Genomic DNA, 24,603 nt, shown 5'->3' with positions numbered 1-24,603 from the left:
TTTAAAAATCTAGAATTATGCATGGCTTATACGTAGACTGATTTACGGGTTCTACAATTCTTCCCCCCTTAAAAGAAATTTCGTCCTCGAAATTAGAACCCACCGAATAACTCAGGGTATCGATTTCTCATCTCCGGCTCAGACTCCCACGTAGCTTCCTCCTCTGAATGGTTGAGCCATTTGACTTTGACTCGCTTAACCAACTTGTTCCGAAGTTTCTTCTCCTGCCGGTCTAGGATCTGCACTAGTCTCTCCTCATAAGACAGGTTCGGAGTAAGCTGCAACGGCTCGAAATTCAGCACATGCGAAGGATTTGCCATATACTTCCTCAGCATGGAGACGTGGAACACATTGTGTACTCCGGCCAGATTCGGCAGAAGTGATAAGCTAGCGTCTCAACTCTGTCGAGGATCTCAAACGGTCCAATGAATCTCGGACCGAGCTTCCCTTTCTTCCCAAATCTCTTCACACCCTTCATAGGTGCCACTTTCACAAATACATGATCGCCCACTGCAAACTCTAAATCTCTCCTCCGCTGATCGGCATAACTCTTCTGTCGACTCTGAGCAGTCCTCATCCTATCACGGATCTTGACTACTACATCTGCCGCCTGCTGAACACTCTCTGGACCCAACTCTGCTCTCTCTCCTACTTCATCCCAATGAACAAGAGATCTGCACTTGCGGCCATATAGTGCTTCATACGGAGCCATACCTATAGACTGACTGGAAGCTGTTGTTATAGGTGAACTCAACCAATGGTAAGTTTGACTCCCAACTCCCTGAGAAATCAATGACGCAAGCGCGAAGAAGATCCTCCAAAATCTGAATAACTTGCTCCGACTGCCCATCTGTCTGCGGATGGAAAGCTGTGCTAAACAGCAACTTCGTACCAAAAGTCGAATGCAAACTCTTCCAAAATGAGGAAGTAAATCTGGGATCTCTGTCAGATAAGATCGAAACTGGAATACCATGGAGTCGGACTATCTCTCGGATATACAGCTCTGCATACTGAACCATGGTGAAATTCGTCTTAATAGGCAAGAAGTGCGCTGATTTGGTAAGACGATCTACAATCACCCAGATAGCATTCGATCCTCTGGCTGACCTCGGCAATCCGGTCACAAAGTCCATGGTAAAATTCTCCCACTTCCACTCGGGAATAGGGAGAGGCTTGAGCAAACCTGCTGGTCTCTGATGCTCGGCCTTCACTAACTGGCAGGTCAGACACTCGGACACAAAACGTCTGATGTCCTTCTTCATACCAGGCCACCAATACAATAGCTGCAGATCCTTGTACATCTTCGTACTCCCTGGATGAATAGAGTACGGCGACGTATGGGCTTCTGATAAGATATCTGCTCGGATAGAATCAATGCTAGGAACCCATATCCTGTCTCGGTATCTCACAATACCATCACTGACTGAATACAAGACACTGCCCTTGGCTTCATCTCTCTTCTTCCACTGTGCCAATTGCTCATCTGCTGACTGACCACTGCGAATACGGTCCAAAAGGGAAGACTGAATGGTCAAGGTAGATAGACGAGGAACTCTACCTCGAGGATAAGTCTCGAGATCAAACCTTTGTATCTCAACCTGAAGAGGTTTCTGAATCGTCAAATGAGCCATCACTGCGACTTTTCTGCTCAATGCATCTGCAACTACATTAGCTTTAACCGGGTGGTAGCTAATGTCACAATCGTAGTCTTTCACAAGCTCCAACCAACGCCTCTGACGCATGTTCAGCTCCTTCTGCGTAAAGAAATACTTGAGGCTCTTGTGGTCGGTAAAGATCTGACATTTCTCTCCATACAGATAGTGCCTCCAAATCTTCAAGGAGAAAACTACGGCCGCCAATTCTAGATCATTGGTATGGTAGTTCTTCTCATGAGTCTTCAGCTGTCTAGAAGCATAAGCTATCACCTTCCCATGCTGCATCAATACTGCGCCAAGGCCGAGCTTCGAAGCATCGGTATACAGAACAAACTCACCGGACCCTGACGGCACGGCCAAAACTGGTGCTGAGATAAGAGCTTGCTTCAAAGTATCGAAGCTCTTCTGACACTCCTCGCTCCAAACAAATTTCACATTCTTCTTGGTCAGAGCTGTGAGTGGAACTGCAATCGAAGAGAATCCATTAATGAACTTCCGATAATATCCTGCTAAGCCAAGAAAACTGCGGATCTCTGATGCATTCTGAGGCACAACCCAATCTCTGACTGCTGCAACTTTTGCTGGGTCTACCTCAATACCACTGCTAGAAAATGTGGCCTAAGAACGCCACCTTCTCTAACCAGAATTCGCATTTACTGAACTTTGCGAATAATTTGTGCTTCTGCAATGTCTGCAACACTGTGGTCAGATGTCTGCTGTGCTCCTCCCGACTCTTGAAGTAGACGAGAATGTCATCTATGAACACTATCACAAACTAGTCGAGGTATGGCTGAAATACGCGATTCATGAGATCCATGAAGATCGCTGGCGCATTCGTCAGTCCGAACGGCATCACAAGGGACTCGTAGTGGCCATAACGAGTCCTAAAAGCAGTCTTGGAAACATCAGCATCTCTCACCCTCAACTGGTGATAACCAGAGCGCAGATCAATCTTGGAGAAAATCGAAGCTCCCTGCAACTGGTCAAAAAGATCCTCAATCCTCGGAATAGGGTATTTATTCTTCACTGTAACCCTGTTCAACTCCCGATAGTCAATGCAAAGCCTCATCGAGCCATCCTTCTTTTTCACAAATAAGACCGGCGCGCCCCATGGTGAAAAGCTCGGGCGAATGAACTCCTTGTCGAGAAGTTCCTGAATCTGCTTCTTAAGCTCTGCCATCTCTGTCGGTGCTAGTCGGTACGGTGCTTTCGATATCGGAGCCGTACTTGGCATAAGCTCAATGGAAAACTCCACCTCTCTCTCGGGTGGCATACCAGAGACATCTTCGGGAAAAACGTCTAAGAAATCTCTGACAATCGGAACATCTGAGGCTGACTGGCTGGGTTCCTCGGGGACAGATAAAAAGGTCGCTAGAAATGCCCGACACCCTCTATGCATGAGCTTCCTGGCCTGAACATAAGGAATAATGCGCGGTAAAGGAAAGTACATGTTCGGCTCAAATAAGAACTGCTCCATTCCAGGCGGTCGGACAAGAACAGATCTCCGCTGGAAGTCTATCAACACTCTGTTCCTCAATAGCCAGTCCATCCCTAGGATAATGTCAAATTCCGGCATCGGTAGCACAATCAGATCCGCATAAACAAGATTACCGTGCAGCTCAAGGTCTATATCTCGGATAACATTTGTGGCTGCCATCTCCTCGCCTGATGGCAACACTACTGAAAAGGCTATGTCTAGCCCAATGGTCTTGATCTTGAGAAAGTTTGCAAAGACCTCCGAAATAAACGAGTGAGTTGCCCCTGAATCTATCATGGCCTTGGTAGAGGAACCAGATATAAAAATTCTCCCTGAAAGAGCGGAGCTCTAAGTTGAATCCAGTAGCTACAAGAACTAAACTTATAGACATGCAATGGTCAAAGTTCTTATAACTTAAATCTCCAAAATACTACTGAGTAGAGCATGCAATCCTATCACAGTTCTAAGTTCAATCTTAATCCTTATTCCCAAAACACGGAAATTCAAATAATAACTTAAAGTTTAAAGGTACCTGTCAACAACATAGTCTCCGGGTTGGTTTCCGCGGCATGGAGAGCAAAAACTCTGCCTTGGGAAGGCAGATTCATCTGAGGGCACTGCAGCAACATGTGGTCTGGACTGCCACACTTAAAACACTTTCTTGAGCTAGACATACATGCTCCAGGATGGCGGCGTGAGCACTTGGGACAGACTGGGTGCTCATAAGTCCTCGGGGCTGGGCGTCCCCGCTGCTGCTGCTGCTGCTGCTGGCCTCTGTTTCTAGGCGGTCCATGAAAAGGCCTCTTGTTCTGCTGCTGATGCTGATGAGGAGAAGGGCGGTGTGGTACCTGGACTGGGCGCTTGCCCTGGCGATCCCTCTCGATATCCCGCAGATCCTGCTCTGCGGCTAGGGCTTTGGAGACAGCAATCTCATAAGTAACAGGGTCAGACACCCTAACATCCCGGCGCAAGATTGGCCGTAGACCCACCAGGAAATGCATCAACTTGTCTTTGGCATCATTCGCGATCAGGGGCACAAAATGACAGCCCCTCTCGAACTTACGGATGAACGACGTAACCGTCATGTCTCCCTTTCTCAGGCTCATGAACTCAGTGGTCAACCTGGTGCGCACTTCCTCAGCAAAATATTTGGAGTAGAAAACCTCCGTGAAGCGTGTCCATGACAGTGTAGCCAAGGTCAGCGCTACCGACGCTCCTTCCCACCATAAGCGGGCGTCTCCAGTGAACAGATAGGTGGCACATCGGATTCGGTCTGCGTCTCCCAGCTCCATAAACTCGAAGATGACCTCGAGGGATTTGATCCATCCCTCGGCAATCATGAGGTCAGACGTCCCAGAGAACTCCTTCGGACGCATCTTCATGAATCGCTCATAAACAGCCTCGGGCCCTGTCGGCCTAGTCACCACAGCATTGTTCCCCGCAAACTGTGCGAAGAACTGCGTCATCCCAGCTAGCATCTGGGCACTCATGTCAGGTGGGGGCGGTGGTGGAGGTGGAGGAGGAGGAGGTGTCTGCCTCTCTTGTCTCTGATCGTCATCGTCCTCGCGACGGTGCTCGCCACTACCTCTCGGGCGTCCTACTTGACTTCTATGAGGCATACTGTTCCGACATAATCCATACGTAACTAACATGCATAATTCCATAATTTATTTTTTATGAACACTGAAATGCTGAAAATCTGGTCGAAATTATTTCATGGAAGCATGCTGTCAAAATAATTCATGCTTTAAATAAAATGCTGAAATGTAAAACTTACAGACCGAAGGCGTGGCTTCGTGAGCTTCTCATGGTCAGTAGTAGTGTAATCCTATACAGAACCACCACTCTGATACCAATTGTAAATGACCCTAAAACTCCTTGCTTGAAAATTTGCGAAAAAATAAAAATTTTCTTTTTAAAAATAAATGGAGTGCCTCACTCATAAAATCAACTGATAACTCAAGTTCAATGTTTAAAATATAGCAGAGGAAGAAAATAAAGTTTGCCGAAAATAAAAATTTAAAAATATTCAACAGCTGATAAAATGTCTGAGCATAAAAAAAAGTGGCAAGTGCTGAAACAGAGGTCCTCGGGTGCCACTACTGCCGACCCAAGCTGGCTCACTGGTCCTCGCCCTCGGCCCTGGCCTCATCAGTACCTACAAAAATCAAGTCTATTGAGCCTAAAGACTCAGCATGCAAATATCGTAGGTAACGAGTAAATACTGAAGTAAAATGTGCATGGGATAAAATATCATGTCATGAGGCATACTGAAAATAACTTGTACTGAGCAATTATAATACGTGCATAACTGAACTGAAATCATAGTAAAAATGTTTGCTCCTTGGAGCCCTGTACTGAAATAACTGGTAAAAATTTTCGGTTGAGTTTATGGTCTACGCCTGTGGCCCCTGCACTGAACTGAACTGATCGGTAACTGGCTACCGGGGAGTATCAAACTGAACTGAGCTGACCGGTCACTGGCGACCGGGTGGTACCAAACTGAACTGATCGGTCACTGGCGACCGTATAAAATAATGCTCCCATAATAGTGAATTGACCACAAGCAATATCGCATAAATCTCAAAAATAAGTATTTTCTATTTTCATGCACGTAATATAATTAAATGGCATAATGAAAATATCCTGTATATTTTACCAACTGGATTGGATCGTTCCCAGACTCACTGCAACCTAAATATACCAAGAAAAATATGCAATAACTTATACTTGACCAAACTATGCAATTAAGTTTGAAAATGCGACAATTACGTCTAACGACTTCGTATTTAATCATGACTCCGAACCAACCCGAACCGACACTGAACCGACCTATAGTCATGATTAAAATACGCTTAAAATTATGAACTAATGCTCCTAAAATGATGAGGGTCGAAATCTAGGTGAAATAGAGGCCAAAACAAGAAACGCTCTTCGAGAGTCAATTTGGCACATCGCACCGTAAATTCTCGTACGACCTCAACAATGATCCGAATCACAAACGATCAAAATCACGACCTTCCTAACTTGATGAGGCACTGTCCACTCCAAGGCCACAGGCTAAAAGCCAACCAAGAACTCAAACGAGCCTCCGAACCAACACAGCAACTTGCTGTAAATTTCCAGCAGCTATACCATCGCGTATCTTGTGTTGTTTTCGAGACTACCAGCCATTGGGGCGTGAACCACCGACCAAAGACTCTTACCAACATCCCAAGGAATTATTTGAACCATGGCTAAGGGCCCTAGGCCAGCCACAATTTGCCTCATTCCAGCAACCAACCGAAAGCTCTTACCGAGGGCCCTCATGCGTGCGTGTGTGGTGTTGTGCTTCGCTTGCTGTCTCGACTCGTTCCAGTGGCCATTGATTGACCATGGCACGATCTAGACATCTAGGGGCATGGTATGAACCGTGGCTAAGGGCCATAGGCCAACCAAGATCCACACCAAACCAACCAACTCGAAGTACATGTCCTGTCAAAACCGAAGGGGCAGAGAGGGGAGGGGGCTGTTCTTGATGTTTTATATAAAAACCGATGAGCCATGGACCAAGGCACCAAAAGGGCGACTTAGTCACGTCTTAGACATGCCAGGGGAGTGATCTAACCATGGCTATAGACCCTTGGGGTAGCCAAGATCAGATTCAATCCCTTGACAGAAAAATCTGAAATTTCGAAGCACAAAATGGCAGTGGAGGAATGCTGCTGTCATTTTTGGTTCCATCATGCATGGGGCTGATTTGAATGGACCAACATGGTCCTAATGCACCCTATTACGTGTCTAGATGTCGCCTTAGGAGCCTGGAGTCGAACCATCCACCTGAAACCACTAAACAAGAGGAAACGTGAAGCTTGCCAAGGAAAGTCAAAAAAATCTGCACCATGGTTTCGAAAATATTTGGACATGCATCTCGATTTTTTTTTCTTGATAAAACATGATCACATACTAAAAAATAATTGCTAATACGACTTGATTGAGGTTTGAAAGAATCTAGACATGCCTTGGTTATCGTTTGAAATAAAAACAAAAAGAATACGACGACTCGGCGCGGAGGAGGTGGAGCGCTTCTTTCCTTTTCTTTCTTGCTCTCTACTTTTCTCTCTTGTTCTAGGCTGTGAAGGTCATGATTTTTAATCTGAAATGGATGCTGATTTCGGTGATGGAGGAGAGGATTAAGTGGTTGGGGGAGTGAGGGGGGATCCCATAATAAAGGGATACAAAGGGTGACCAAGTCTACCATTCTTTTGAATTTTGAATTCTAGTTTGATATCAAATGATTTGTTGGTGTATGTTGGGGCGAGGTGGCCGATCCATTACCATCTAGACTAGGTGAGGATAAGGTTGATCATTAATTAAATGGTGCTCCCAAAAATAAAAGAATTATCCTACTAATTAAATACAAAGAAATGGTCAAATGTGTTGGGTTGGCAAGGGATAATCTAGCAACTAAGGGGGGCCGAAAATTCACTGATAAATGGAGGGGAAATGTTGATTATCTAGTAAATTAATAACCCTTAAAAGCCTCACTAATCCTTTAAATAATTTAGTGAATTAACCCTTAATTATTGGAACTTAAATGAACTTATTTCTTAATCACCTCAAGTAATTAAATTAAATCCTCAAAACATCCTTTTTAACTTAAATGAACTTACTTTCTAGCTAAATTAACTTCTGGAAATATTTCTCGAATCTTAAATTCTATCTCAAAACTCCAACTCCAGTCCGGCCTCACTGAAATAACTGAAAAATCAAACTACTGCAATGAAATAATAAAATAATTAACTTCAAAGAAACGCATTAAAATAATCATGCAATGAAGTCAATTTAATTTTAAAAATCTAGAATTATGCATGGCTTATACGTAGACTGATTTACGGGTTCTACAGTTACAGTAATGGAAACTGAAGGATGAGGCCAAGGGTAGTGTACTATACACAGTTTCTAATGGTATTGTGAGATACAGAGGTAGGATGTGGGTGCCTAGTGTTGATTCGATCAGAGAGGATATTCTGACAGAGGCACATACATCTCTGTATTTCATCCACCCAGGAGGTACCAAGATGTACAAAGATTTGCAGACCTTGTATTGGTGTCAAGGGATGAAGCGAGATATCCGCCGGTTTGTGTCTGAATGCCTCACTTGTTAGCAAGTGAAAGCAGAGCATCGAGGCCAGCAAGAATGCTTAAGCCACTCCCTATCCCCGAGTGGAAGTGGGAGAATATCATCATGGATTTCGTTGTTGGTTTGCCAAGGTGAGTCAGAGGATCCAATTATATTTGGGTTATAGTGGATTGACTTACCAAGTCGGCACACTTCTTGCCAGTTAAGACGACTTTCTCCATGACGCAGCATGCAGAGCTTTATATCAGGGAGATAGTCCGATTACATGGGATCCCAGTTTCTATTGTGTCTAACAGAGACCCGAGGTTTACATCGTCTTTATGGAAGAGTTTGCACGCAGCCATGGGGACGAAGTTGCTATTAAAACAGCTTTCCACCCTCAGACAGATGGCCAGTCTGAGCGTGTGATTCAGATTTTGGAGAATTTGTTGAGTGCTTGTGTGATCGATTTCCATGGGAATTGGGAATCGAAGATACCTCTTTTGGAGTTTACATACAACAACAACTTTCAATTATCTATAGTTATGGCTCCCTACGAGGCATTGTATGGGAGAAAGTGCAAATCGCCGATTCATTGGGATGAAGTCGGTGAGAGATCAGAACTTGGTCCAGAAATTGTTCGGCAGAATGCAGATGTGGTGGTCAAAATCTAAGACAGATAAAGACCTACCAGAGTCATCAAAAGAGTTATGCTGACAAGAGGAGGACAGATCTAGAGTTTGCCGTAGGTGATCACGTTTTCCTAGAGATAGAACCTATGAGGGGTGTTATGAGATTTGGGAAGAGAAGCAAGCTCAGTCCGAGATTCATTGGACCGTTCGAAATTCTTGACAGAGTTGGGACATTAGCAAATCGTGTAGCCCTACCACTGAATCGGGCTGGTGTACACAATGTGTTCCACGTCTCGATGCTAAGGAAGTACTTAGCGAATCCTTCGCATGTATTGAGCTATGAGTCATTGTAGCTTGCTCCAGATCTGTCGTATGAAGAAACACCTGTCCAAATCCTAGACAGACAGGAGTGGAGACTTCGGAACAAGGTGACCAAGTTGGTCAAAGTTTGGTCGCTAAATCAATCAGTGGAGGAAGCCAGTTGGGAGACCGAGGCAGAGATGAGGAGTCGCTATCCGGAATTTGGTAAGTTTAATTTCGAGGAGGAAATTTATATAAATGGGGGAGGAACTATAGAGCCCAAAATCAGTACACGTAAAACCCATGCATTTATTTAATTGTTAAATTATTTAATCAAGTTTAAAATGATTTTTTTGAGATGCATGATTTATAAAATTACATTATTTTAAATTATTTATGTTTATGTGATGCACGTTAAAATGTTTCTTGAGTTTCATGTTTCAGGCGATTATTCGATGCGGGATCGAGGAAAAGAGGTCGGCGACGATTTTGACGATTTTAAAACGTGGTATTTTATTTTAAGTCAAGGAAGTGGTATTTTAAATGATTTATTTAGTTTTAAGCATTTTAAAAGCCTAATTTAATTATTAGCTGATTTTATGATTTTAAACTTTTAAAGATATGAAATTTGTGCATTTTATTTTAAATTAAGAGATTTTATTAGAGTTAGAGGTGGGTTAGCATTTTTAATTAGTTTTTAATTACTAATTAAGCCAATTCTATTCTCATAATTTAACTAAACACACGCACACACACTCTTTTACACACACTACACATATGTCATTTGTTTTGTTTAAATTTTTGAGAGCAAAACCTAGGGTTCATAGAGCTTGAGCAGCGGCCCCCTTTCCTATACATTTTTCCAACACATCTCGTTGAGTTTTCTTCAAGAAAATAGTGTCACGTTCGTCCCGTATCGTCTCTCGCATCCTTCCCGCTTCGTTGTCATCGTTCCGGTAACTTTAAATATCAAAAGACATGTATATTCTTTCATTCTTGTATCGAACTTGTCATATTATATGTTTTGTTGTTTATTATGCGTAAAAATCCATGTAAGATGTACAAAGTTTGAGCAGAGGTTTGATTTTTGAAACGTTTTTGGATTTAAAACTCGAAATTTGCTGTCATTTTAATTATTGCGATTTTTCGATCGATTTTCTGGAAAAACGTTCAACATATAAAACGTAGAACTTTTTGATACCTTTGATTTGACAGTAAATAAAAATATTTGAATAAGAAATGAGTGAGTTATGATTGTTTTCGTGGGACTGCTCAAACTGCATTTTTCTGAAAAATGCGTTCTTGATGTGTTCTTGAAATTTTATTGTTGTAGGCTTTGTTTTGGATCCATGGGTGTTCGCTGCTGCGTTTAAGTATGTTGAGTGTGATGTTGGGATGGTTTTTGATGTGTCGGATCGCATCGATAGGCACTTGTTTGCATTAGAAGTCGTAGGATGCGTTTTGGTGTCAAACATCGAGTTCACAGATTGGGTTGCATTGCTTGTGATGCGTAGTTGTTTTGGAACGTTTGTTTAAGTTTGAATAAATGTCATAGCATCCTAGGATGGGTCTCGAGGCATTGGTTCACGGTTCGTATGATCGAGTTAGTAGGAATAAGCTATAAGTGTACTGTGTCTCCCTTGGTTTATGATTCCCGCACCTACACGGACCCGAAGCCGGACCCTTACACGGGGTGTGTACCCCTTTTATAAAAAAAATAATAAAAAATAAATAAAATTTAAATTTTTTAGGGATTGTTTCGGGGTTCTATGTAATGACTTAGTACGATGATTAAACAAGGTCAAGTGTCGAGAGATTTAGAACTTTTTGTCATTTTTGGGTGTGAGCTTGACTATACATCAAAGTTATGCAAGATAGGTATTCGAACTCATGTTAGTATGTGTAGCAGTGGCCCCAAACGAGATCCAACGAATCCCTCAACATTAAGTAAGTATGTTCGACGAGCAAAAGAAAATATTTTAAGATTTTGAGGTATGCTAAATGTCTTCTGACCAAATTATGAACGGGTTTGGAAGTCGGTGAACGTGGCCGAGGACCTCTCCACCCCGGTAAAGCATGACCGGGTTTAGATCATGATTGGAAAGCGGTAAAGCATGACCAGAGACCAATACACCCAGGTAAAGCATGACCGGGGATCTCATGTATGTGGCAGTGGATTTTCCATGTCAGCCCAGTACTGTGGTTTAGTCTGATCAGGCACATTTATGTATGAGTCACTTGCTTTGAAACATATTTCTACGCAAAATGATGAAGTTTATGTATGTTTAAGTATGTATGAAGCAAGCATGTTTATGAAAAGTTTTATGATGATGGCACGTCTACGTTTATGCTAATACATTCAAGTTTCAATTATGTTTATGCTATTATGTTCAAGTTTCAAATATGTACGCTCTATTTTAAAGATGCATGTGATTTTATTACGTATTACTTGTTATATCCAGTTTATACGTGTAGAGTCTTTACACTCACTAGACTTGATCGATGCAGGTGAGGAAGACTTTGAGGAGACGAGGGGTGGGGACCAATGAGCTTGCTTGGACTGCGCAGGAGGCTAAACCCGAGGACCGCCCATGTTTTATGAATACTTTTATGCATGTTGTTTCAAATTCTCTGATTTTCATGAAGTGGTTTATGATGTTTAAACGATTATTATTTTTGGCAAACTTGGTTGTGGTTGTTTTTATTGCAAATTTTTTTAGACGAGCAAGTTATTTTAATGCAAATTTGAAAGTTTATTTTGTATTTAAGAAAATTTTAATTTTTCCACAAATTTTATATTAGTTAAAGGTACGGTACGTTACAAAAACAAATGCATTGTAAATGACATAATGAAACAACGATGTTAAATAAAACAAACATAATGCAGTAGAAAATAACAACGAAAAGAAGGGGAAACGGTGAACTCCCTTGATCAATGCTCGTCCTCGTCGTGTTTCGGTGGTGGTACTCTAAGTGCATCCCCTTGCTGTTTATTTTTTTAAAATTAATAAATAAAAACAATTAAAATATAATTTAAAAACGCAACTAGAGCTAGACTGTAAGTCCCTCTCAGCTCTGATTGTTTTGGAATCGAGTGATTCCAATTTGTGGCTCCACTTTGCCACCTAAATAGAGCTTCAGTCGTTGAGCATTGTCTATGAACGCCTCATTTTTCCCATCTCTCAAAGTTATGGCTCCCGTAGGGAATGCCTAGGTAATCATGTAAGGGCCCGTCCACCTTGACTGGAGCTTGCCAGGAAATAAACGCAACTTGGAGTTGTACAGGAGCACCACTTCGTCTTCTATAAATTCCCTCAGTGTAATACGCTTGTCGGGTGCTAGCTTTGTACGATCTAAGTACACGTACTTCAGGTGTGGAGGCAGTGATTGAACTCACGTGTCTGAGGTTCCTCAATGCTTGACTTCTGAGGGGTCAAGTCTCTTCGATCCCCCAAATCCTCCAATTTCATCATCACTGGCTTTTTCCATGGATGGTTGGCATTAAATTATGCCACTCTTTCATATTTTCCTTCATCAAGTTCATCCTCCTTCAATTCAATGGTGAGAGTGGCTTCCAATGGATCCTTCACAACATCCTGCACAAAATGAAACACAAGTGAATTCAAAGAATTAACTCAATCATTAGTGTGCAGTGTGTGCTTAAAAGCGTTAAAAATATTAAATGTGATTTCCTTCTTTCCCGCTCTCAATCTCAAATTCCCTTCTTTCACTTCAATCATGGCCTTGCCAGTTGCAAGGAACGGTCTCCCTAAAATCAAAGGCATCTCTCTATCCCTTCCATTTCAAGCACCACAAAATCCGTAGGAAATATAAACATTCTCACTTTCACTAATACATCCTCAATGACTCCTCGTGAAAATTTGAAAGATATGTCTACTAACTACAAAGACATCCTCGTTAGCTTAGACTCTCCCAATCAAAGTTTCCTACATACAGATAAAGGCATAAGGTTAATACTTACACCAAGATCATACAAATCTTTATGAAAAACAACATAACCAATCATACAAGGAATAGAAAAACTCCCTGGATCCTTTAGTTTTGGTGGGATCTTGTTTTGCCCCATTGCACAGAGTTTTCAGTTAAGTTTACCTTCATAGGGTCTTTCAACTTCCTCTTATTTGCTAAGATCTCCTTCAAAAATTTTGCATAACTAGGCATTTGCATCAGAGCATCAACAGAAGAAATATTAATGTGCAATTTCTTAAATACTTCAAGGAACTTACCAAATTGCGTATCAATTTTAGCTTTCTCAATGGTGCTGGAAAAAGCGAAGGAATAACAATTCTAGATTGTGTAGTGGGTGCAGGTGTAGAGTTAGAAGACTTACCCTTGGGTGTTTCGACCTGTTCCTCTTGCGAGTGACTTTTTACGTCCTCCTCTGACTCTAAGGTTTTCCCATTCATTGGTTCAATGGCATTTACTTGCTCTTTAAGATTAGTCTCGGTGTTGTTTGGCAAGGTGCCCGGATCTTTGCTCGAAATTATCTCGGTCAACTGTCTAATCTAAGTTTCCAAGCCTTTGAGAGCTGCATCTTGATTTTGTAGTCTAGTTTCCGTTGCAAACATAAATTGAGTCATCATCTGCTCTAAATTACATTTCTTCTCTCGAGGCTCAGGTCTATACATCAGTTGCTTCCCATATCGTTGGCCTCTTTGTGGGCGACCCTGATTCTTTTGACCACCCCATGAGAAATTTGGGTGATGCCTCCATCCAGCATTAAATGTGTTGGAATATGGTTAATTTCTAGGACGGTTCTGAGTCCCCATATGGTTCACTGGTGCCTCATTTTGCACATAATTAGGATTCCTTGTCTGAAAATCCTTCGTGAAGTGCTCACCTTCTTAACCATCACAGAAGATCTCTTGCAGTCTCATGACCGTACCACCAAAATTCATATTATCTACTTTCCTACTCAAAGCCTCTAATTGTGCAGCAACAACAGAAAAATCACTTACCTGGTAATCTTCTGCACTTCTTCTCTGATTGTTCCTCTGAGATTGAGGATGATAACTGCTGGCAGCCATCTCCTCCAAATATTCATATTCTTCTTCGGCGGTTTTTCTCAACAAATTCTCATAGACAGCATCATCTATCATAGTACTATTGGCAGTGAGCAAGCCATAATAAAAAGTTTAAACTACTAACCCAAGATGTAGTTCGTGATGTGGGCATCTCTCCAGTAAATCTTTGTAGCGCTCCAATGCTTCATATAAGGACTTTTGCTCAAATTGGGCGAAGGTAGTGATGTCTGCCCAGAACTTCATGGTCTTAGAGGGAGGGAAGTATTTGATGAGAAATGTTTTTGCCATGTCCTCCAAAGTAGTGATGGAACCTACAGACAAACAGTTTAACCATGCTTTAGCTTTTCACGTAAAGAGAAAGGAAACAAACGCAATCTAACAACATCATCAGAAACTCAATTGAATTTAAAAGTATCGCAAATTTCAAGAAAATCTACGATGTGGGTGTTTGGGTCTTCTAGCGCAGTTCCCATAATTGGACAATTTTTTGAATCATCTGAATAACGGCTGACTTGATCTCAAACTGGTTTGCCTTGATGGTTGGTCGCACAATGCTCGGAAGTGCTCCAGCATGGGTATACGCCTTGGCTCCTCGACACGTAGGTCTTCATGATGCTTTTCTTCACGCTCGTTCCTGTTCATCATGTATTTAAGCCTTTATTGTTGTCTTCGCCTGCGGAGGGTTCTTTTAATCTCGGGATCAAATACCCCAAGTTCAGATTCAATAGACTTTGGCATGAACCAAAAGAGTTATAATCAAAGAAATTGAAGGTGTCAACGTAAATAAAACAAAATAAAGAATGCTAAAGTAAATAACTGAAAATAAAATCGTGGATTAACAGTCTCCGGCAACAGCGCCAAAAACTTGATCGAGCAAAACTTGCACTGTAAAATTCTTAGTAAAAATTAATAATATTCAAGCTCGAAATAATATTCAAGTAATAATATATTGTACAAAAGTACAAGTATCGTTCCACTAGACACTGTATTTCACAACTTTTATTCTCAGTTATTAAACCTTTAGCAACGATAATTCGGATGATTGTTTACTACTACGATGATTAAATAAAAGCTCAACGAAAGGTTTCAAGGATTAAATGATGAAATAGATAAGCTAGAATGATTAATTAAAGTTCATTGAGAAATGAATTTTTGGCAATCTCGGTTCAACTACCCCTCGCTAATTTACTTAATTCATTCGACAATAATCTAGCTTTCGACGAGATCTCCTATCCGATTGAACACGCTCTCTCGAGCTATGTAAAACTAATTCAACGCAGTGAAGTAATTAAATCTCTTTAATTATTTATCAATGGTGAATTGTATGTCGTTCTATGAAATCTCCTAGCTTTCGACCTACTGTACTATGACTATCGAAGTGTATCCAACTTCATATTTCTATATAAATTGTAAATCCATGGATTATGTTGCTCGTTTCTATCTCGGGCTATTCTCTTGAACTCACTCGCAATATGAAATCGTTATTAAAGTTAGCTACGCTTCAAGCAATGAAAATAATAGCACAATCAAGAATAAATCAAAAGTCGATAGATGAATTAACTAAACTTGGTTTCGGGGGTAGGATCTCCTTCAATCCCAACAAATAATAAAAATTAGCTACTAGAATTCATAATCAATCTAAAAAAAACAATATATAAACAAGAAGAATTAAACTATAAATACTAGACGTGACGAAAACGCGAAGAATGTTGCCTGGAAATCTTGAAATCTTCAACTCCAAGCTTTCTCTATGCCTTTTCTCTCTTCCCAACTTTGTGGCCGCTGAAAAGTATCTTAATTTTCATCCTTTAGGGTTCCTTTGTGCAGCCCCACTTCGCAACCTCTCCCGGAAGGCAAGAAATCGTCTTCAATATTTTTTCCAAATTAAGTACCACTCGGGCGGTAGCCAACTCCTCTGTAATTTCTCTCGCAATGTGTGGTACTTGCGCTCAAGTGGTAAGATTATACTGCCCCAGCGCCGAGTCCTCTATAATCCAGTCTTCGAAAGGGACATATTGCGCCCAAGCGGTAAGATTCTACCGCCTGGGCGCCAACTCTTCTGTCCGAAAATCCATGTTCGCTCCCCAGCGGTAAGATTCTACCGCCCGAGCGCCAATTTTTCTGCCCCGTTCCTCTCTTTCTCGTGTGGCTTGTGTATTTCTCTCCTGATTTCACCTCTTTGGCCATTTAACCTGCAAATTCATCACGTACGAGTGAGACACGATCATATGCATATGTTAATTCTAAAACGAACAAAATGTATATGAAATACCCGCACACACGATGCAAACACACACAAAACTAATGCAATAAAACACGTAAAAACAACACATATAATGTAGAGCCCAAAATCAGCACACGTAAAACACATGCATTTATTTAAATTGTTGAATTTATTTATTTAAGTTTAAAATAATTTTAGGAATGCTTGATTTATGAATTTTCATTATTTTAAATTATTTATGTTTATTTGATGCACGTTAAAATGTTTCCTTGAGTTTCATGTTTCATGCAATTATTCGATGCGGGATCAAGAAAAAGAGACCCACGACGATTTTTGACGATTTTAAAATGTGGTATTTTATTTTAAGTTAGGATTGGGATATTTTAAATGATTTATTAAGTTTTTAGCAATTTAAAAGCTTAATTTAATTATTAGGTGATTTCAACATTTTAAAATTGTTAAAGTTTAGCAATTGTGTAATTTATTTTGTTAATTAGGGGATTTTGTAAAAGTTGTGGGGATTAACTTTTTAATTAATAATTATGCAATTTCATTCCCTTAATTTAGCTTAAACACACGCACAAACACTATCACACTCACGCACACATTCACTTTACACACACCCACACATTTCATTGTCTCTTCACTTCATTATTTTGTGAGAAAACTAGGGTTTCTTAGTTCCTTCTCCAGCAGCCACACTCCCCTTCAAATTATTGCAGCTTTCACACGTTTGTTTTATCTAGAAATCGAGCCACAAATCGTTCCGGATCAACCATTGCACTCGTTCCGCTTCGGTATCTTCGTTTCAGAATTTTTAAAAATCAAAGGCATGCATAATCTATTGTTTCTGCATCGACCTCGTTACATTATGTGTTGTGATGTTTATTATCCGTGAAAATCCATGTATGTTATGAAAAGTTTGAGCAAAAACGTTTGAAATGATTTTTAGATCAAAAATTTTAGATCTCAAAACGTGTCTGTCGTCATTCTCGGTTGATTTTCTAGAAAATTTTTCAACATATAAAACGTATTACTTTTAAATACCTTTGAATTGACAGTAAATTTGTAATTTTTGGACAAGAAACAAGTAAGTTATGATTGTTTCGTGGGACTGCTCAAAATTCGTTTTTATGAAAATGTGTTCTTGACATGCTCTTGAATTACTTTTGTTGCAGGATTCGTTGGGAATCGCCGAGTGGTCATTGCTGCGTCTAGGAGTGTTGAGTGGGATGATCATGTGAATTTTGGTGTGCTGTTTCGGGTTAGTAAGTGTGACGATGCATTAGAAGTCATAGGAAAGCTTGTGTGTAGATTTTGGGTTGAATTCGCACATGACTAGGGCCGCAGCGCTGCAGCTTCGCACCAGGCAGCGCCGCAGTCCTACAGGGTAGCGCCTAGGCGCCAGTCTGGCGCTGCAGCACTGCACTACAGTGCCTAGGCCCTGGTCTAGGTATTTTTTGGGCTTCGAATTAAGGTGCTTTGCTTCCTTTGGGTTCTATTACGTCGTTATTTCCTAGCATACTAAAAGTTAGTTTAGATGTTATGAAGTTTGAATAGGGATCGTTGAACTATGTGTTAAGCAAGGTCCGTGTCTTCCATTGTTTGGGGAATTTCATACTTCATGTCGAGATTGTTTCGGGGTTGAGTCGGGAGCTAGCATGATGTTCACCACGGTCAAGTCATGAGTGTTCTAGAAAGTCATAAATTAGTTAATCAATGAGTAATGTGTACGATAGGCATGATTAAGTTATGGAATTCAAGGTGCATGAAATCATGTTAGCATGTGCAGGAATAACCCGAGCGAGATCCAACTAATCCCTCAACGCATGTTCGACGTGCAAAAGAAAATCTTTATGTTTTTTATGTATGTTAAATGTCTTGTGACCAATTATGAACGGGTTTGGAAGTCGGTGAACGTGGCCGAGGATCTCTCCACCCCGGTAAAGCATGACAGGGTTTAGATCAGGATTGGAAGCGATAAAGCATGAGCAGGGACCAATCCATCTAGTAAAGCATGACCGGGGATCTCATGTATGTGGTAGGGATTTTCCCTGCCAACCAACTACTATCGTTTAGTCTGATCAGGCGCATTTATGTATGGGTCACTTGCTTTGAAACATATTTCTACGCAAAATGATGAATTTTATGCATGTTCAAGTATGTATGATGCCAGCATGTTTATGAAATGTTTTATGATGATGGAATGTTATTACGCTCAAGTTTAAGTATGTACGTTCTACATTAAATATATATGTGATTTTATTATGTATTAATTGTTACTTCCAGTTTATACATGTTGAGTCTTTAGACTCACTAGACTCAATCGATGCAGGTGAGTACGAGTATGAAGAGACAAGGGGTGGGGACCAATGAGCCGGCTCGGTCTGCACAGGAGGCTAAACCCGAGGACCGCCTACGTTTTTTTTAAGAATTTATGCTTGTGGTTTCAAATACTCCGATTTTCTTGAGATTGTTTTACATTGTTTGAACCAGTTTTTCTGCAAACTACATTTGTAATCTTTTTATTTCAATTATTTTTAGTTGAGCAGTTTATTTTAAAGCAATTTGAATGATTACTATTTATTTTAGAAAATTTTTATTTTTCCGTAAATTTTAAAATAATTTAAAAGTACGGTATGTTACAGTTGGTATCAGAGGCAATGTTTTTATAAAAGGTTATGCCTACTGCCAGTTGCGAGAAGCTCACGAAGTCACACCTCAAGTATGTAAGTTTTAAAGTTTTAAATTCTTTTATGTAATAAGAATCAAGTCACGATTTTACCATGTACATGTTTTAAGTTCAAACTACGTTCATCTTATGATATTGATATTATGTTCATGTATGTTGGGTTTACGTGCTAGGTAAATTTGGAACAGTATGCCTCCTAGACGTATGGTTGCCCGTGGAGCAAGGGATGAGGATAGAGAGCCTCAAGATGGGGAGAGGGCCACTCCTCCTCGTCCACCCCCAGATATGCCGGCTCAGATGCTTGCAGGTATGACTCATTTTTTCGCACAGTTTGCGGGGAACAATGCTGCAGTAGATATAGAGGCGAGGCCCAAGCCAGAAGCAGTTTACGAGAGGTTTAGAAGGATGGATCCGAAGGAGTTCTCGGGGACGACTGGCCCGATGGTAACCGAGGGATGGATTAAGTCCATCAAAGTGATATTCGCATTTATGGAGCTGCAGGATGCAGACAGGGTAAGATGTGCTACTTTTCTGTTGACAGGAGACACCAGACTGTGGTGGGAAAGCGCATCGTGTCAGTGAACTTGCAAACACTGACGTGGGATTGTTTCAAGGAGGTTTTCTACTCCAAGTACTTCACAGAGAAAGTATGATCCATACTGACCATGGAGTTTATAACGCTGCAACAAAGAGACAGCAGTGTGGCAGAGTTCGTCCGGAAGATTGAGAGGGGGTGTCACTTTGTGCCCCTGATTGCAAATGATGCCGAGAGAAGATGAGGCATTTTATTGATGGATTGCGACCGATCTTGGATCTTGATGTAAGAGTTGCTGGTCCTATTACCTATGTCGTCGCTGTATCTAGAGCCTTGGCGGCAGAATAGGACCAAAGGGACATCGAGAGCGATAGGCAGGGCAAGAGGCCCTATCCCTCCGCAGCAGCAGCATCGCCGAAACGCAAGGGTCCTATCCCTCAGTAGAAGGCTCCACAGAAGCCTGGTGAGTACTCAGTATGCCTGAAATTCCACCGCCAGCATTCGGGACAGTGTTTATGGGGATCAGGCAAATGCTTCAAATGCGGAGCCATCGATCATATGCTGAAAGACTGCCCACAGTGGAGGAAGCCGACCCAGGGGAGAGTGTTTGCCATGCAGGCAGAAGAGGCGAACCCAAACACAACCCTGTTGAATGGTAACTTATTTAATTCAGCACCGTATTATTTTTGCTATGCATGTTTCGAATTTTATTTTGGATTATTAGTGTGCTAGTTAGTATTTTTGGTGATTTTGTGTAGATATTTTCTACTATGCTCGAGGTTAAGCTTAGAATTTCGGGATATAAGTTTTGTGTGTTGTGCTAACGTCTCTCGGGAAATATTTTCATAAAGATGGTAGCCAAGAAGGCCTTGATAGATTCCGGGGCCACTCATTCTTTTATTTCGGAGACATTCGCCAAACATCTGGATGTAAAGTCTATTGGACTCGACGTGAGCTATTCAGTGACAGTTCCATGGGGAGAATAGTTATCAGCTACTAGCGTGATCAGAGACATTGATCTGGAACTGCAGGGCTACCTAGTGTATGCTGATCTGATTGTGCTACTGATGCCAGAATTTGATATCGTTTTGGGAATGGATTGGCTGACAAAGAACAGAGTTCTTATTGGCTTCCGAAAAAGGTCAGTGTTGGTAAGACTGTTGGGCATGGAGTTGTTTCTCTTTGTGCTGGATAGATGGAGAAGTATCCCTCGCATGATCTCTTGCATGCAGCCAGGGAGACTTATTCATAAAGGATGTCAGGCTTTCTTGGGCAGCATTGTTTTAGCGCCTGACACACCCACTCCATCGATATCTGATGTACCGATTGTCAGAGATTTTCCTGAAGACATCACAGGCCTTCCACCAGAGTGAGAGGTGGAGTTTGCCATTGATCTTATGCCAGGCACCGTGCCAATCTCTAAAGCACCGTACTATTTAGCTCCAGTTGAGATGTTAGAGCTCAAGAAGCGAATTCAGGAGCTTCTAGATAAAGAATTCATCTGCCCTATTTTCTCACCATGGGGCGCACCAGTGCTCTTTATAAAGAAGAAATATGGGAGCATGAGGTTGTGTATCGATTACTGAGAGCTGAACAAGGTAACGATCAAGAAAAAATACCCAATACCAAGGATTGATGACTTGTTCGATTAGTTTCAGGGAGCTACAGTGTTCTCTAAGATTAGATCTTCGATCGGGGTATCATCAGCTAAAGGTAAAAGACGCAGATGTTCATAAGACAGCCTTCAGAACCAGATATGGGCATTACGAGTTCTTAGTGATGTCGTTTGGACTGACGAATGCTCTAGCGATATTCGTGGACTTCATGAATCGAATATTTCATCCCTATCTAGATCAGTTTGTAATAGTGTTATCGACGACATTCTTATCTACTCGAAGAGCCATGAGGAGCACAGTCAGCATTTGGGTACAGTTTTGCAAGTCTTGCAGAGTCGCAAGTTGTTTGTAAAATTCAGTAAGTGTTTTGGTTGGAGAAAGTTGGGGTTTGGGGTCATATAATATCTAGTAGTGGTATTGAGGTGGATCCGGCTAAGGTAGGAGCAGTTAAAGAATGGGTTGAGCCGAAGAATGCGTCAGAAATCCGTAGTTTCCTAGGCTTAGCAGGCTACTACAAGAAATTTATTCAGGGATTTTCTTCGATTGTAGTGCCACTCACTTCATTGACTAAGAAGAATGCTAAATTCATATGGAGTGGAGAATGCCAGAAGAGCTTCGATACTTTGAATCAAGCTCTTATTTCAGCGACAGTTTTAGCCATGCCATCTGGGCAAGGTAATTTCGTGTTATACACCGATGCTTCTGAGCTCGGGTTAGGCGCATTATTGATGCAGCATGGACGGGTTATAGCTTATGCCTTCAGACAGTTGAAAGTGCATGAGAATAATTATCCGACTCATGATCTTGAGTTAGCTGTCGTTGTCTTTGCGTTGAAGATATGGAGATATTATTTATACGGTGAGAAATGACAAATATTCACTAATCACAAGAGTCTCAAGCATTTCTTCATGCAGAAAGAGCTGAATATGAGACAGAGACGGTGGTTGGAGTTAGTGAAAGACTACGATTTTGAAGTTAGCTACCATCCGGGGAAAGCTAATGTCGTGGCAGATGCTTTGAGCTGAAAGGTTACCGTCGTAGCACAGCTGTCAGCGCAGAGATCTCTTTAGTCAGAGATTCAGAGGTTTGATTTAGAGGTTTATCCTAGGGGCAAGGCTCCTATGCTGTCTAATTTGACAGTCCAGTCTTCTTTACTAGACCGAATCCGTAGAGGTCAGCCTTCGGATGAGCAGTTACAAAAATGGAGACTGAAGGATGAGGTCAAGGGCAGCGTACTCTACACAGTGTCTGATGGTATTGTGAGATACAGAGGAAGAATGTGGGTGCTTAGTGTTGATTCGATCAGAGATGATATTATGATAGAGGCACATACATCTCTGTATTCTATCCATCCAGGAGGTACCAAGATGTACAAGGATTTGCAGATTTTGTATTAGTGGCCAGGTATGAAGCGAGACATCCGCGATTTGTATCTAAATGTCTCACTTGTCAGCAAGTGAATACAGAGCCCTAGAGGTCAGCAGAATTGCTTAAGCCGCTCCCTATCCCCGAGTGTAAATGGGAGAACATCACCACTGACTTCGTTGTTGGTTTGCCGAGGTCAGTCAGAGGATCCAATGCCATTTGGGTTATAGTGGATCGAGTTACCAAGTCAGCATATTTCTTACCGGTGAAGACGACTTTCTCCATGACTCAGTATGCAGAGCTCTATATCAGAGAGATAGTCCGATTGCACGGGATCCCAGTTTTTATTGTGTCCGACAGGGATTCGAGATTCACATCGTCCTTCTGGAAGAGTTTGCACACAGCCATGGGGACGAAGTTGCTATTCAGTACTCGTTTCACCCTCAGACAGATGGTCAGTCTGAGAGAATGATTCAAATATTGGAAGATTTGTTGCGAGCTTGTGTGATCGATTTCCATGGGAATTGGGAATCAAAACTACCTCTAGTGGAGTTTACCTACAACAACAGCTTTCAATCATCTATAGGTATGGCACCGTACGAGGCACTATATGGAAGGAAGTGCATATCGCCGATTCATTGAGACGAAGTCGGTGAGAGATCAGAAAGTGGTCCAGAGATTGTCCAGCAGACTGCAGATGTAAGAGGCCTAAAAATCCTTACTTGGAAATTTGCGGAAAATTTAAAATTTTTCTTTTTAAATAATTAAAATTGCCTTCTTCATAAATGAACTTATAAATAAAGTTTGATGTTCAATGTGGCAGCGGAAGAATTAACATTTTTGAAATAACAGTAAAAAGTTTTTCCAACAATAATTAAAACGTTTGAGCCATCAATTAAAAATAAATGCTGAACTGAGGTCCTCGGGTTCTACTACTGCCGACTCGAGCCTGCTCACTGGTCCCCGCCCTCGGCCCCGGCATCATCAGAACCTACAACAATCAAGTCTAGTGAGTCTAAAGACTCAACATGCATATATCGTAAATAACGAGTAAATACTATAGTAAAATTTCATGGAATAAAAATGTTGTGTCATGAGGCATATCATAAAAGTGTCGTGTCATGATTAATTATAATACGTGCATAACTGAACTGAAAATATCATGGTAAAAATGTTTGCTCCTTGGAGTCCTGAACTGAAATAGCCTGTAATAATTTTCCTGGTGAGATTATGGTATACGCAAGTGGCCCCTGCACTGAAACTGACCGGTAACTGGCGACCGGATAATAAAATGCTCCCATGACCGGTAACTGACGACCAGATAAAATAGTAAACGTCTGATCAGACTGTAGCCACAGTATACTGGGTGAAACAAACTCAACTGACCGGTAACTGGCGACCGGACCGGTAACTGGCGACCGGATTTAGCAATAATCCCATGATAGTGTAATGGCCACAAGCAATATCGCATAATCTCAAAAATGAACATTTTTAAATATTTATGCACGTAATATAATTAAATGGCACAATTAAATATCATGTAATAATTTACTTCTTGGATTGGATCGCTCCCAGGCTCGCTGCAACCTAAATATGTCATGAAAAATATGCAATAGATTTATGGGACCAAACTATGCACTAACATTCTAAAATGTGACAATTACGCCTACCGACTTCGTATTTAATCATGACTCCGAACCAACCCGAACCAACACTGAACCGTCATGTAGTCATGATTAAAATACTGCCTAAAATGATAAAATAATGCTCCTAAAATGGTGAGGGCCGAAATCTAGGTGAATGGAGGCCAAAACAAGAAACGCTCTTTCGAGAGTCAATTTGGCACATCGCACCGTAAATTCTCGTACGACCTCAAAAATGAACCGAATGACAAACGGTCAAAAACATGACCTTCCTAACTCAATGATACACTGTCCAGTCCAAGGCCATAGGCTAAAAGC

General features: G+C 41.3%; 1 non-coding gene across 1 annotated transcript; it reads left to right on the top strand.

The window, feature by feature from the left end:
* Nucleotides 1-14,343: 14,343 nt before the first annotated feature.
* LOC142519963 (small nucleolar RNA R71) lies at nucleotides 14,344-14,450 on the top strand. Its single transcript, XR_012813847.1, has one exon. It is a non-coding gene; the product is annotated as a small nucleolar RNA R71 (small nucleolar RNA).
* The last annotated feature ends 10,153 nt before the right edge of the window (nucleotides 14,451-24,603 follow it).

Source organism: Primulina tabacum, chromosome 11 (assembly GCF_025594145.1).
Source record: "Primulina tabacum isolate GXHZ01 chromosome 11, ASM2559414v2, whole genome shotgun sequence".
Lineage (NCBI taxonomy): Eukaryota > Viridiplantae > Streptophyta > Magnoliopsida > Lamiales > Gesneriaceae > Primulina > Primulina tabacum.
Note: the sequence above shows the minus strand (reverse complement) of the source record. Positions and strands in the feature narration are given on the sequence as shown.